This window comes from Panthera leo, chromosome D3, assembly GCF_018350215.1.
Source record: "Panthera leo isolate Ple1 chromosome D3, P.leo_Ple1_pat1.1, whole genome shotgun sequence".
NCBI lineage: Eukaryota > Metazoa > Chordata > Mammalia > Carnivora > Felidae > Panthera > Panthera leo.
In genome coordinates, this window is record NC_056690.1 from 16631326 (window position 1) to 16644179 (window position 12854).

Below are 12854 nucleotides of genomic sequence, written 5' to 3' on the forward strand. Positions count from 1 at the left end.
GGGTCTGTCCCCTTCCCGTCTTCCTGGAGCATCCGTACTGGTGGGGAGACAGACATGACATACTTCACCACGTGGTTACAAATTGTGAAGCTTTTATTAAGCAAAAAAACAGGGATCCGAGGTAGGGTATAATAAGAAGGCCTGGTGTAGTCTGGGGAGGTCAGGAGAGGCTTTCCTGCGGAAGTGATGACAAGGTGTTTGCCATGAAGGAAATCCCAGTGTGTGCGTAAAACAGATGTCGAAATGCTGCTCTGCAGCATTGGAAGCTGGAGAGTATAGTTGTTTACTTGCTGTGTGGCTTTGGGCCAGTCATGTCCCCTCTCTGAACCTCAGTTTCCTCCTATGTGACAGGGGAATAATAAAGGATAATAAAATCCCCAGTAAGTGCTCTTAGGGCATTGCATTGCGTCCCTCCAGGGGCTGCTATTCATATAACTGCCGTGGGAGTGCCCAGCATGGCAGTATTACACAGGATCCGTTTGTAATCACTGTCATTAATTTCTGTCACTGAAGGGTTGAAGGAGTCCAAGGGGGTGTTAGTGGGTGGAAGTCGCCCAGAAGCTTTGACAGGGTGAGGACATGATTGGACAGGTGTGTAGGGTGGACCTGTATACTTGAAGCTTGTGGTTCTCAAACTTGAGCATGTAAGAATCGCCTGGAGATTCTGTGAAGCCACAGATCTGGGCCCCACCCTAGTGCTTCTGATTCAGAGTCTGAAGTGGGGTCCATGAATTTGCATCTCTAATAAGCTCCCAGGGGATGTTCTTGTTGGAGGACCGCAATTTGAGTAACACTGCTGTTAAGTCCCAGACATGGGGGGATGGGGGGGTGGGGGGGAGGCAAGCGTGTTCCCAGGCAGCGTGGGTGGAGGAGGCTGTGGGCTAAAAGCTGGAAGTGGGCGGTGGGTGGGAAATCCCTGCCCCTGCCCGTGTGCTGCGGCAGAGGCAAGATCCTTGTTCTCAGACTTGGCAGGGAATGTGGGAACGACTGAGGGCACCCCCCTCCCCCCTCCAGAGGCCTGGGTAATCCCCATGTCCCTGAGGCCAGGGGGGCTGGGAGTTCCAAATTCACTCTCATAATCCAATTCTGAGACTAAGCCCTTGGCTCCGCGCCCCGCAAGGCGGGCCTGTGGTTCTGCCTGCTTTTGTATTGACTTGGCTCTGCCCAGAGACCTCAGATCTACATGGTTGCAGAAGTGCAATGGCCTTGGAGGGCCAGAGGAGCAGTTCATAGAAAGAGGGCTCCTGTGGGCATCTCTGTCAGCTGATAGGACGAGCCCTTGGTGGCACCAGAGAGGGAAGAAAGTAGAGTTAGGGTGTCATCTAGAACACTTCTTTCCCTGGTGTGGTGGCCTCCTAATCACAGACAGAGTGGCTATGAAAGCGACTTGAATATATAGCTAGGCCAGTGTTCGGAGATACTCTAGTGCTCAGGACAAGGGGAAGCCCTGGGCCTGGACTTCTGTCTCCTCCAGTGCTGAAACTCAAACTCCCCTTCTGGAACTTGTCTTATATTTAGTGGTTCCTAGATTGTTTGAAGGAAAGGTTCTGCTGCATTCGAGGAACGAGGACTCATTTTTCTAGATGGATCCTAACCCAGGTGGGAGTTCTTTCTGTGACCTGCACCACGCAAATGCTTAATTACCTCCCCTAGTGGGAGCTGGGGCTGTGTCATCTTAGAAGGGCTCTCATTGTCTGAAAGGTCCTTAAATCTGAGCTTAGATCTGCCTCCTTATGACTTGTAAACTCCAATTCATTAATTCATGCATGCATGTGCTCAACAGATACTTAACTGTGCACCTACCATGTGCCAGGTCCGGTGTCAGGGTCCCTGTCTCTAGCAGGGCACACGGTTAAGAAAACAGACAAGTTGGGGCGCCTGGGTGGTTCAGTCGGTTAAGCGTCAGACTTCGGCTCAGGTCATGATCTCACGGTTCCTGGGTTGGAGCCCCGCTTCAGATTCTGTCTCCCTCTCTCTCTGCCCCTCCCCTGCTCCTCTCTCTCTCTCTCTCTCTCTCTCTCTCTTTCTCTCTCTCAAATACAAATAAACATTTAAAAAAAGAGAAAACAGACACGTATAATGTGGCATCAGTGCTGCTTACTAGGTTACTTACGAGGTTAGCCTGGGAGAAGTGAGGAGGGTATGTGAAAGGTACCCAATCCAGTCCGGCAGGGTGGGGAGAGGGTGGAAGGGGCAGATTTGCTAGGACCTGAAGAATCTGCCATGCTTGGTCAGAGGAGGTAAGGGGAAGAGTGTTTCTGGTTGAGGGAACAGCACGAACAAGGGCCCAGAGGTAAGGGAGATCACAGATCTTTTGGGAAACGAAGCAGAACTCCATCTGCCCGGTGGACTGGGCTGGAGGGAGGAGAGACAGAGATGAGGCTCATCAGGGAGGCAGGGCCCCATCCATCACTGCCACTGGGATGTGGAGAAGCTCAGGTAGGACCTCTGAGGGGCCGCCTTCGTGTGTCAGCCGGGCTCGGAGCAGCAGAAACCGTGGTGCCTATAAAAGGCTTGCTTTTGGAGACAGATATGTCCAGAGGGTGGAGCAAATCACGGAGCAGCTGAGGACGCCCGGGAAGCATCCCTATTAGCGATGTGGTTAATAGCACGGGCTCTGATCAAAAGACAGAGGAAAACAGACCTTCCATGCCCCTGATGGAAGAATACCAGCTCCCTCCGCCCCCTCCCTCCCCGGGCCTTGCCAGAAAGACAGAACCTGAGTCCGAGCCTCTAGATCCAGCAGGCAGCTGGCAGGAAACTCAGAGAACAGGGTAACATGCTGAGCTGTACTGTGACTATTCCACCAGCGATATCCAGGCTGGGAAACTCCCCTGCTCAAACGACTGAAGCTCTTCAACAGATACATTACAAGAAAAAGAAAGGGGTGGAGGGAGAACTTACAGACTAAAAGGTACCAAGTTTAAAGATGGGCCTGACTTAGGGCACCTGGGTGTCAGTGAAGCGCCTGACTCTTGATCTCAGCTCAGGTCATGATCTCAGGCTTCTTGAATTCAAGCTGCACTGACAGTGCAGAGCCTGCTTCAGATTCTCTCTCTCTCTCTCTCTCTCTCTCTTCCCCCCCCCCCAAACAAAACAAAAACAAAACAAACACAAAACTTAAAGATGGGCCTGACTAACCAACAGTGTCCAGGGATACACTCAGGAGAAAACATCGTGGACAAACATGGGGAATTCTTCCTATAAAGGTCCGAATAGTGTTTGATTTTAGAGAGAGGCCAGGAGGGGGCTGTGCCTGAGTGGGGAGCACAGACAGGGGCTTCTGGAGTTTCTGGCAAATTTCTGTTTCTTGACCTGTGTGGTACGTACAAGGGTGTTTGCCTCATAATACTTCATTTCACTAATTTATACATTTGTTCTGTAGGTTTTTCTGTGTGTCTTCTTTTCTTTTATTTTTAATGTTTATTTATTTTTGAGAGAGAGAGGGAGAGATCACGAGTAGGGGAGGAGCAGAGAGAGAGGGAAACGGAGAAGCAGGCTCCACGCTGTCAGCACAGAGCCTGACGCAGGGCTCCAACTCACGAACCATGAGATCCTGACCTGAGCCAAAATCAAGAGTTTGACACTTAATGGACGGAGCCACCCAGGCGCCCCTGTTTGTCTTATTTTCCAATAAAAGGGTTTAAACAAGTGTAAGCTCAGGAGTCAGCCACCTGGGTTCAAATCCCCGCTCTGCCACTTTTTAGCTGTGGGGCGCCGGGGTGGCTCAGTCGGTTGAGCATCTGACTGATTTGTGGGTTCAAGCCCCTCACTGGGCTCTGTGCTGACAGCTCAGAACCTGGAGCCTGCTTTGGATTCTGTCTCCCTCTCCCTGCCCCTTCCCCAGTTCCTGCTCTCTCTCTCTCTCTCTCTCTCTCAGAAATAAATAAACTTATTAGCTGTGTCATCTTAGGTAAGTTATGGGACCCTCTGGGCCTCGGTTTCCTCACCTGTAAAATGGGGATGATGTTATAGCATGGTTTTGAAGATTAAGCAAGTTAGCATACTTGAAGCCCTTGGAACAGTACCTGGCACACAGGAAGCACCATCGAAGTTTTCTTTCTTATTATTGCGGTGTTATTCCCCATTTCCCGACCCCTTTCTCCACTGTGTCCTGATGCCTCCACGATCCTCTCTCAAGGAAAGGGGAAAAGAGGGCCAGCTATGCTATTCTTCAATGGCTTTGGTGGGACCTCTCATTGACAGTGACAAGATAATCAGCTTAAATCTGGGATCTGGCTCCATGACCAGGGAGTGACTGTCTGCACAGCATGGTCCTGCAAAGTGGCCCTGATGCTCTTGGCTGTGCCTGTGGCTTAGGCTGCAGGGCCAGAATGTCCCTTCATCCCTCTGGAGGTGCCTGCCACCTGCTCCTGTTCTCTGCCGATGCCTGCCTGTCTTAGAGAGAGGACAAAGGGGCTGAGTACCACGACCGAGGCATGGGCATTAGTGGTAACGTGAACCTGCATTCGAATCCCAGCTCTGCCACTTAAGGGAATTAAGGGACGTGTGTGGTCAAGGAGTCTGTCTTACTCTTTGAGCCTCCTTATCTATTATTAACGATAATAATTACACCTGCCTGTTGGCGGGGGATTGTGAAGAGTTGATCCATGCATAATACTTAGTAGAGGGCCTGGCTCAGGGCCCTCACACATACTGTTCTGTCTAGAATGCTTTGCTTTTCTTCTTAAAAAAATGATTATTTAGGGGCGCCTGGGTGGCTCAGTCAGTTAAGCATCCGACTTCGGCTCAGGTCGTGATCTCTCAGTCCGTGAGTTCGAGCCCCGCGTCGGGCTCTGTGCTGACAGCTCAGAGCCTGGAGCCTGTTTCGGATTCTGTGTCTCCCTCTCTCTGACCCTTCCCCATTCATGCTCTGTCTCTCTCTGTCTCAAAAATAAATAAAGGTTAAAAAAAATAAAAAAATGTTTATTTATTTTTTGAGATAGAGAGCGAGTGGGGGAGGAGCGGAGAGAGAGGGAGAGAGAGAGAATCTCAGGCGGGCTCTGCGCTGACAGCGCAGAGCCCGATGTGGGGTTCAATTCCACAAACCGTGAGATCATGATCTGAGCAGAGTCAAGAGTAGGGCGCTTAACCGACTGAACCACCCAGGAGCCCCGGAAATGCTTTCCCTGCCCTTTTCCAAAAGCTGGATCCCTCTCATTTTGGGGGGACTGGGCTTAAATGTCTCCTTGACTTCCTTATTGAAGGAAGGTAGGAAGCCATGGCCACATCCCATTTACGTTATTTAGAGAGAGATGAAATTCATGGCCTGACACATATTTATTTTATTACAATACGTTCCTGTTTATCTGCTTGACAGCCCTTACCCCTCATTAGAATTAAGATCCACATTGGCAGAGACCATCTGTGCCTTGTTCACTACGGTACCTCCAGTGTCTAGTGGTAGGTACTCAGCAATTATTTATTGAATAAATGAACAAAAAAATCCATGAACGTATAAATATATGTATTTGTTCACTCCTTTACCATCTGTCTTCCCTGACTGGTTTGTGAGAGACCTAAGTGCAGGACCTTATTTGACCTGTTCTCTGTTGGGTCTCCTGAACCCCTTGTACTCGGCTGGGTGGGTACTGCATGCCCGGCAAATACTTGTCAGACGGATGTGAGACTGGGGGCGCTGAGGGTGGCAGCCATTTGTGACTGCTGCCCTCAGATGCAGGAAGGGCTCCGGGCCCCATGCCCATGCCCGGTGGTTCTCCTGACCTCAGGTCTTGCTCTGCTCCGGCATTGGGTCTTTTTTGGATCATTTCTCTGGGCTGCGGGCCTCGAAGTCTAGTGTCATGGAATGGGGAAACAGACCAAGGACTGGGAGTTGCACAGGCCTAGATTCTTGTCGTTGGTCCATCATTTATAGTCTGTGGGACCTTGAGCTAGTTGGTGAAGCTTTGATTTTCTCATCTGTTCAAGGGGAAATAAGAACCATAATGACGGCAACAACATATATGCCTGGAAGGGTTTTAGTGTTCAGATCAGGTAGCAGATGTGAAAGCCCAATGTGGGGTCGAAGAGCCCCCTACACATACTCATTGTCACCTGTATTAGTAGCTACAAAGGCCTGAAACAGCCATTGAAAACCAAATCCTAGGGTGAATATCGAATTCTGGGGAGACACTGCTGGGTGTCCATCAACATTGTTTTCTTTGTCTTCTTTAGTAATAAAACTCTCACTTTTTATGACATTCAGAAGCAAGACTACATTTCCCAGCCTCCCTTGCAGCTCAGTGTGGCCTTGTGCCCAAGTTCTGGCTGATGGGATAGAAGTGTGTGTAGTTTTGGAGCACCTGGGTGGGTCAGTCATGGCTGAGGTCATGATCTCACAGTTGTGGGATTGAGCCCCACATCGAGCCCTGCACTGAACATGGAGACTGCTTGAGATTCTCTCTCCTTCCCTCTCTGTCCCTCTTGCTGCTAGTACTCTCTCTCTCGCGCTCTCAAAATAAATAAATAAAAACAAAAAGAAGAAGAAGAAGAAGAAGAAGAAGAAGAAGAAGAAGAAGAAGAAGAAGAAGAAGAAGAAGAAGAAGAAGAATAGAGGTGCCTGGGTGGCTCAGTCAGTTAAGTGTCAGACTTTGGCTTAGGTCATGATCTTGCGGTTCATGAGTTCCAGCCCCACATCTGGTGAACTCGCGTCTGGCTCTGGGGTCCGCACTGTCTCTCCTCTCTCTCTCCCTCTCTCTCTGTACCTCATGGGGTTTTCTGTCTCTGCCCCTCGCTCACTTGCATTCTCCCTCTCTCAAAAATAAATGAAAAAATAAAAAGTGCGTGTGGTTTCTGAAAAGTGTCCTTAAAAGGAAGACCTGGGTTCCTTTGCCTTTCTTTCTCCTTCTTGCTAGCTGGAATGTGGCCTTGAAGCTTGGAGCTTGAGCAGCCATATTGGACCATGAGGAAGAAGTCAGTGCTGAAGTGGTGTCAATGGAACAACAAATAAAAGGAACCTGGATCCCTGATACCTTTCAGGAGCCCTCCTAAAAGCCCTGAAGTTCCTCACTCCAGAGTCCTTTACAAGAGAGAGAAAAAACGTCCGGTCCTTTAAGCCATTATTACTTCAAAATTTGCTTTCATTTGCAACCACATTTAAATATAACTGATACATTTTCCAAAAAAAGACGAATTCACAGGGCTAGATGGCTTTTATTTTAATTAATGAACACATGTATAAATAACACCAGCTATGTTGCTGACATTCTATGAATACCTTTACAAATATTAACTTGTGAATTCTCATTATAATTCTAGGAGAGAGAAACCACTATTATCCCCATTTTACAGTCTTGGAAACTTCGCGGGAAAGAGGAGAGACGCAGTTCTTGGAATGTTCTCTTTTCAGTTCCTGCTTCTGTTAATTCTTTCAATCAATAAATATAGACTGAGCACATACTTTATGCCAGGTCCTTTGCTAGGAGTTAAGGATATAAGGACAAAAAAGGCGGATCTGATGGCTGGTCTCATGGAACTTACAGCCCAAAGGGGCACTAGCCAGTAGCTACATGTGGCTATTTAAATGTAAATTAATTAACACTAGATAAATGTATAGTTCTCCAAACAAACCAGCCACATTTCACATGTTCCACAGCCATGGGTGGCTAGTGGCTACTGTACCAGATGATACAGACATAGTATGTTTCTATCATGATAGAAATTTCTGGACAAAAGGGATAGCTGGCAAGTAAAGTAGCCATTTACAATCCAGTGTGCAAGCTCTGGTTTTCATATTTCTTAATTGCTTCCCTAATTTGCCCAGCTCTAGGGGAGAGAACAGAAAAGATAAAGCAGCGACTTTTTTAATTTATGTGGTATTGTTGGTATATGTTAATATTTTTCATTCATCGATTCACTCCACCTTTACAGTCACCCCATTTTGCAGATGAGGAAACTGAGGTTCAGAGAGAGGATGTGACTTGCCAAGTGGACACCTAGAGTAGATAATAAACACTCTCTGGGGTTCCTGATTCCATAAATTGTGCCCTTGACACAATGGAAAGAATCTGGGAGATAACAGTTAGCTTATGTGGAGCGCTTTCGATGGCCATGGAAGGCATTCTCCCAAAGTCTACTTTCTATAATCCTCATTCCAACCCAGCTGCAGAAGGGAAGTGACTTGCCCAAGGTCACCCAGATGGGAAGGCGCTCGCTTTTTCTGTCCATGTCCTAGGCAACTCTAATCCTGCCTGGCTTCTTCCCTGTGACTCATATCCTTCTGGGGGAAGTGAAGAAAAGCCAAGTCCATTCTCCCTCCCCTGAAGTTCAGTTCCAGTGGCTCACTGGGGGCCAGGACAAGGAGACACCATGGGCTGGTTCCTGGACTCTCTGGGAAGATCTGGTCCCCTGGCTGTCTGAATGTTAGAGGCCATAGGTGAGGAAACTTGGCTTTGGGACCAGACCAGCCACCTGGCAGGGGGTGCTGAGCAGAAGGCAGGACTGGCCCCCACTCCCTTTCTGTGTTTACCTTTTGAACTTTTATTGTGAGCTTATCTTTAAGGGAAGAATAGTCCATAAACTTAAAATAGGCAAGACTTAATTAATAGCATGCTTTGTTCTTCTGATCCTTATCTGTTCAGGAAGACACACCCCTTTTCAGTTTTGTGGGTCAAGGTGAAACTGCCTCCGGGGGCTTACCAACAGCTGCTCCATTTTCCACTTTTGAACTCTGGTTCCCTTTGGTTCTTCCCTCGTCCTGTGTGTGGGAGGGTTTTTCTCAACTTTTCAGCCTGAACACTTCACCAGGACCTTTTCTATTTATTCAGTGCCAATATTATACAATTATTTATTTTTATATGATAAATAGCTACTGTGCATTGAAGGCCTACGATGGGCCAGGCGCTCTGTTAAGGGTTCCTATCACCCTTGTATGGTGGATCTTCTAATAAGTTCCACTTCACAGATGAGGCAACCAAGGTCCAGAGAGGAGAAATGACTTTCCCAAGTCCACACAGCTCTAAAAAAGTAAAGCTAGGCTTTGAGTCCGGGGCTCTATGCCCCCAAACACCCATGACTAATATTTATTGAGCATTTAGCTATGGGCTCCAGGGTCCCACCATGCTCACTTTTAAAACATGTCCTTTTTATTTTCCTTGTTTAAAATATATCTTTTTATTTTCTGCAATTCTACAAGATATGTACAATTATTCTCTCCATTTCACAGATAAGGAAACTGAGGCTGATAGAGATAAATTTATTTACCCAAAGTCACATACATGGTAATTAATGGCGGGGCTGTGATTTGCACCAAGTGGTGTCTGAGAGGTAGCCTGGTTCAGAGGCAGATTACTAGATTAGAAGCCAAAAAACACCAGACTTTGGCTCTCATTGTGTGGGCAAATCACCTAACCCTACTGAACTTGAGCTTCTCATCTGCAAAATGGGGGACATTTTTTTCCCATCTTCTTGAGGTGGGTGTGAGAATAAGTGGGTGGGAGCCAATGGCTGGTAAGAACCTGCTCCATCAAGGCCTGAGTTTATATGCCTTATCCCAGTTAGGGATGGAATTATAGTGAATTTTACGTTTTTAAAGTTCTCTTCTGAGTTGTCTGTATTTTCCATAAAAAGTATATCTTTCTTCCATAAACGAATGGTGTCTGTTAAAAAATTTTTTTGTGAGGCGGGCACCTGGGTGGCTCAGTCGGTTAAGCGTCTGACTTTGGCTCGGGTCATGATCTCACAGTTTGTGAGTTCGAGCCCCGCATCGGGCTCTGTGCTGACAGGTCAGAGCCTGGAGCCTACTTCAGATTCTGTGTTTCCCCCTCTCTCTACCCCTCCCCTACTCATGCCTTGTGTCTCTCAATAATGAATAGACGTTAAAAAATTTTTTTTCTTCAATGAAAAACTAAAAAAATTTTTTATTTTTCCAATTTTAGTGAGAAATAATTGATGGACACCTTTTTTTTTTTTTTTTTGGATGACCATAGCTTTATAGGATAGCTTGGAATCAGGAATTGTGATGCCTCCTGTTTTGTTCTTCTTTCTCAGGATTTCTTTGGCTATTTGGGATCTTTTGTGGTTCCATATAAATTTTAGAAGTGTTCTTTTCTACTTCCGTAAAGAACTGCCATTGGAATCTTGACAAGGATTGCATTGAGTCTATAGATGGCTTTTGGTAGTATTGACATTTTAACAATATTAGTTCTTCCAACCATGAACATGGAATATCTTTCATTTATTTGTGTCTTCTTCAATTTCTTTCATCGATGTCTTACAGTTTTCAGAGTAGAGATCTTTCACCTTCTTAGTTAAATGTATTCCCACGTACTTTACTGTTTTTGATGCTGTTGTAAATGGAATCAATTTCTTTATTTCTTTTTCAGATAATTTATTGGTAGGTGTCTGTTTTAAAATATCTCGTTTAATCCTTACAACAACTGTGAGGTGGATGACCTTTTGCATTTTAGGAGAGAGGTGATTACAAAGGAGTAACAGACAGAGCTGGGAAGCCACTGAGAAAGGAACTGAACCCGGTTCTGTCTGACCCCCAAATCTCAGTTCCTATCACTATACGGAAGGCAAGTTCTCCATCCCGAGAGGGTGCTGGTAGGCTTCAAGCAATTTTTTTTTTATCTTTAAAAAAATTTTTTTAACGTTTATTTATTTTTGAGACAGAGAGACAGAGCATGAACGGGGGAGGGGCAGAGAGAGAGGGAGACACAGAATCGGAAGCAGGCTCCAGGCTCTGAGCCATCAGCCCAGAGCCCGACGCGGGGCTGGAACTCACGGAGCAAGATCGTGACCTGAGCTGAAGTCGGACGCTCAACCGACTGAGCCACCCAGGCGCCCCTTCAAGCAATTTTTTTAAAACAGATGTTAGCTATCATCCCCCAGCCTCCCTTCCTCCAGCCCCAGACAACTACTAATCTACTTTCTGCCTGTATAGATTTACCTATTCTGGACATTTTATATAAATTCAATAATGCAATTTGTGGCCTTTTATGTCTAGCTTCTTTCACTCAGAGTAATGTTTTCAATGTTCATCCATGTCGTAGTGTGTAACCATACTTTATTACCTTTTTTTGGTTGAACAATAGTTTATTGTATAAATGTACCACATTTTGTTTATCCATTCATCAGTTGATGGACACTTCCTTGCTTCCACTTTTCAGCTGTTGTGAATAATGCTGCTGTGAACATTCATGCACTTTGCGGGGACACATGTTTTCATTTCTCTTGGGTCAAATGGAGTTAAATTGCTGGGTCAAATGGTTGCATTACCTTTTATAAGCCTCAGATCTAGCCTTCAGAGTAGGAACTACTACTATGTCTTTCTCAGTTGAGGAAACTGAAACTCAGAGAGGTAGAACACTTGCCCAAGGCCGGCCACACAGTGAATAAATGGTAGAGCACGGCTTGGAACCCAGGCAATCTAGCTCAGATTCCATGCTCATCCTGCCTCCAGGGTCTCAGAACTTTTATTTTACCGAAGAGGTGGTCTAATTCACCAGATACTGGATCTCAAAAAGCTGGGCCAGACTCCTCTGTACAAAGGTAGCCCAGTCAGGAATGGAATCTGAGGAGCCCAATGGGAGCTAGCCAAGTATCCTATTCATCTCGTGGGGTGACCAAGGATCTGGGGAACCGAGAGAAGGCTTAAGGTTAGGTCTTTTGAGTCCTCCCCAAAGATTTAATCCATTTTTGTGATAGTTTCTCCCGGACTACACTACCTTAAAGGTAAAATAAACAAGAGCTCCCGTAGGTAGTTTAGTGTGTGGCTCTACAGGTCAGCTGCCTGGGAGGGAGGAAGCCTCCATCACCTCTTTGTCCCTGTGTTTCCCATTTGCACCATACTCCTGCTCTGAGGGCTATTCAAGCGCTGACTTGTCAGTTTTCTCCAAAGATGAGTTTTCAGAGAAGTGGAGAATGGGATAAGAAACCCTAGTGCAGGACTTCAGAGGTGCCTTGAGACGTTTACATGTCTGTGGGAGCAAGCTAGTCCAGATCCTTGCAAATTACGGAGGGAAAAAGTGGGGAAAAAGTGGGACCAGGAGGGCGGATACTCTAAAAGTTAACCCTGTGGGGTCTGACCTTGGGGGCTGGGCAAGGAATTATGGTGCATTTCCATATCCCCCATGGATCCTCTCGATTTTGGTATCTCACTGCATTCCTTTATCTCTGTTCTAGCTAAATAATTGAGCTGTGGGTAGTTCAAAGTCTGCAATTCTCATTCAGGACCCTGGGTGTTTTTGTTCGCTGCTGCACAAAGTTCATTGCCTGGCACGTAGTAGGTAGGGTTGTTAGGTAAAATGCAAAAAGCCCAGTTAAAATTGGATTTTAAACAAAATATGAATTATTTTTTCATAGTATGTCCCATTTGTTTACCTGAAATTCAAAGTTAATTGGGCTTCCTGTATTTCATCTGCTACATCTGCCAACCATACTAGTAGGGTCTCAAAAAATATTTGTGGAATTTGCCCTGGCCCTGCCCTAAACTTGCAGCGTGACCTTTTGGCCAACACTGAGTCCCTCTCTGGGCCTCAGTTTATCTGTCTGAAGAGTGGGGGTTTGGACAGTGACCACAGCGCAGAGATCGCCAATGTAGGAAAGCGCTGGGTGAAATGCCAAAGGGCAGAAAGGGAGCTCGAGTCACGCGTACACCTACAGGCTGGGTACCACGCGCGACTCCGCTCACCAGGATTGGGGAAGTCCCGATCCCGCCCCTGAGTCGCTGGGACGGACCCGGGCTGTCGCCAAGGATACCTGGGTAGCCAGGAGCCCCTCCCCCACAAGGCCACGCATTTCCGCTGCGTTGGAGCCTTCTGATTGGACGGCCGTCTGGACGCTACCACCAGCCCAGAGCTCGCTAAGGGGTGGGGGCGGGGTCTTGTCCCCGTGGGACTCTCGCCCTGAAG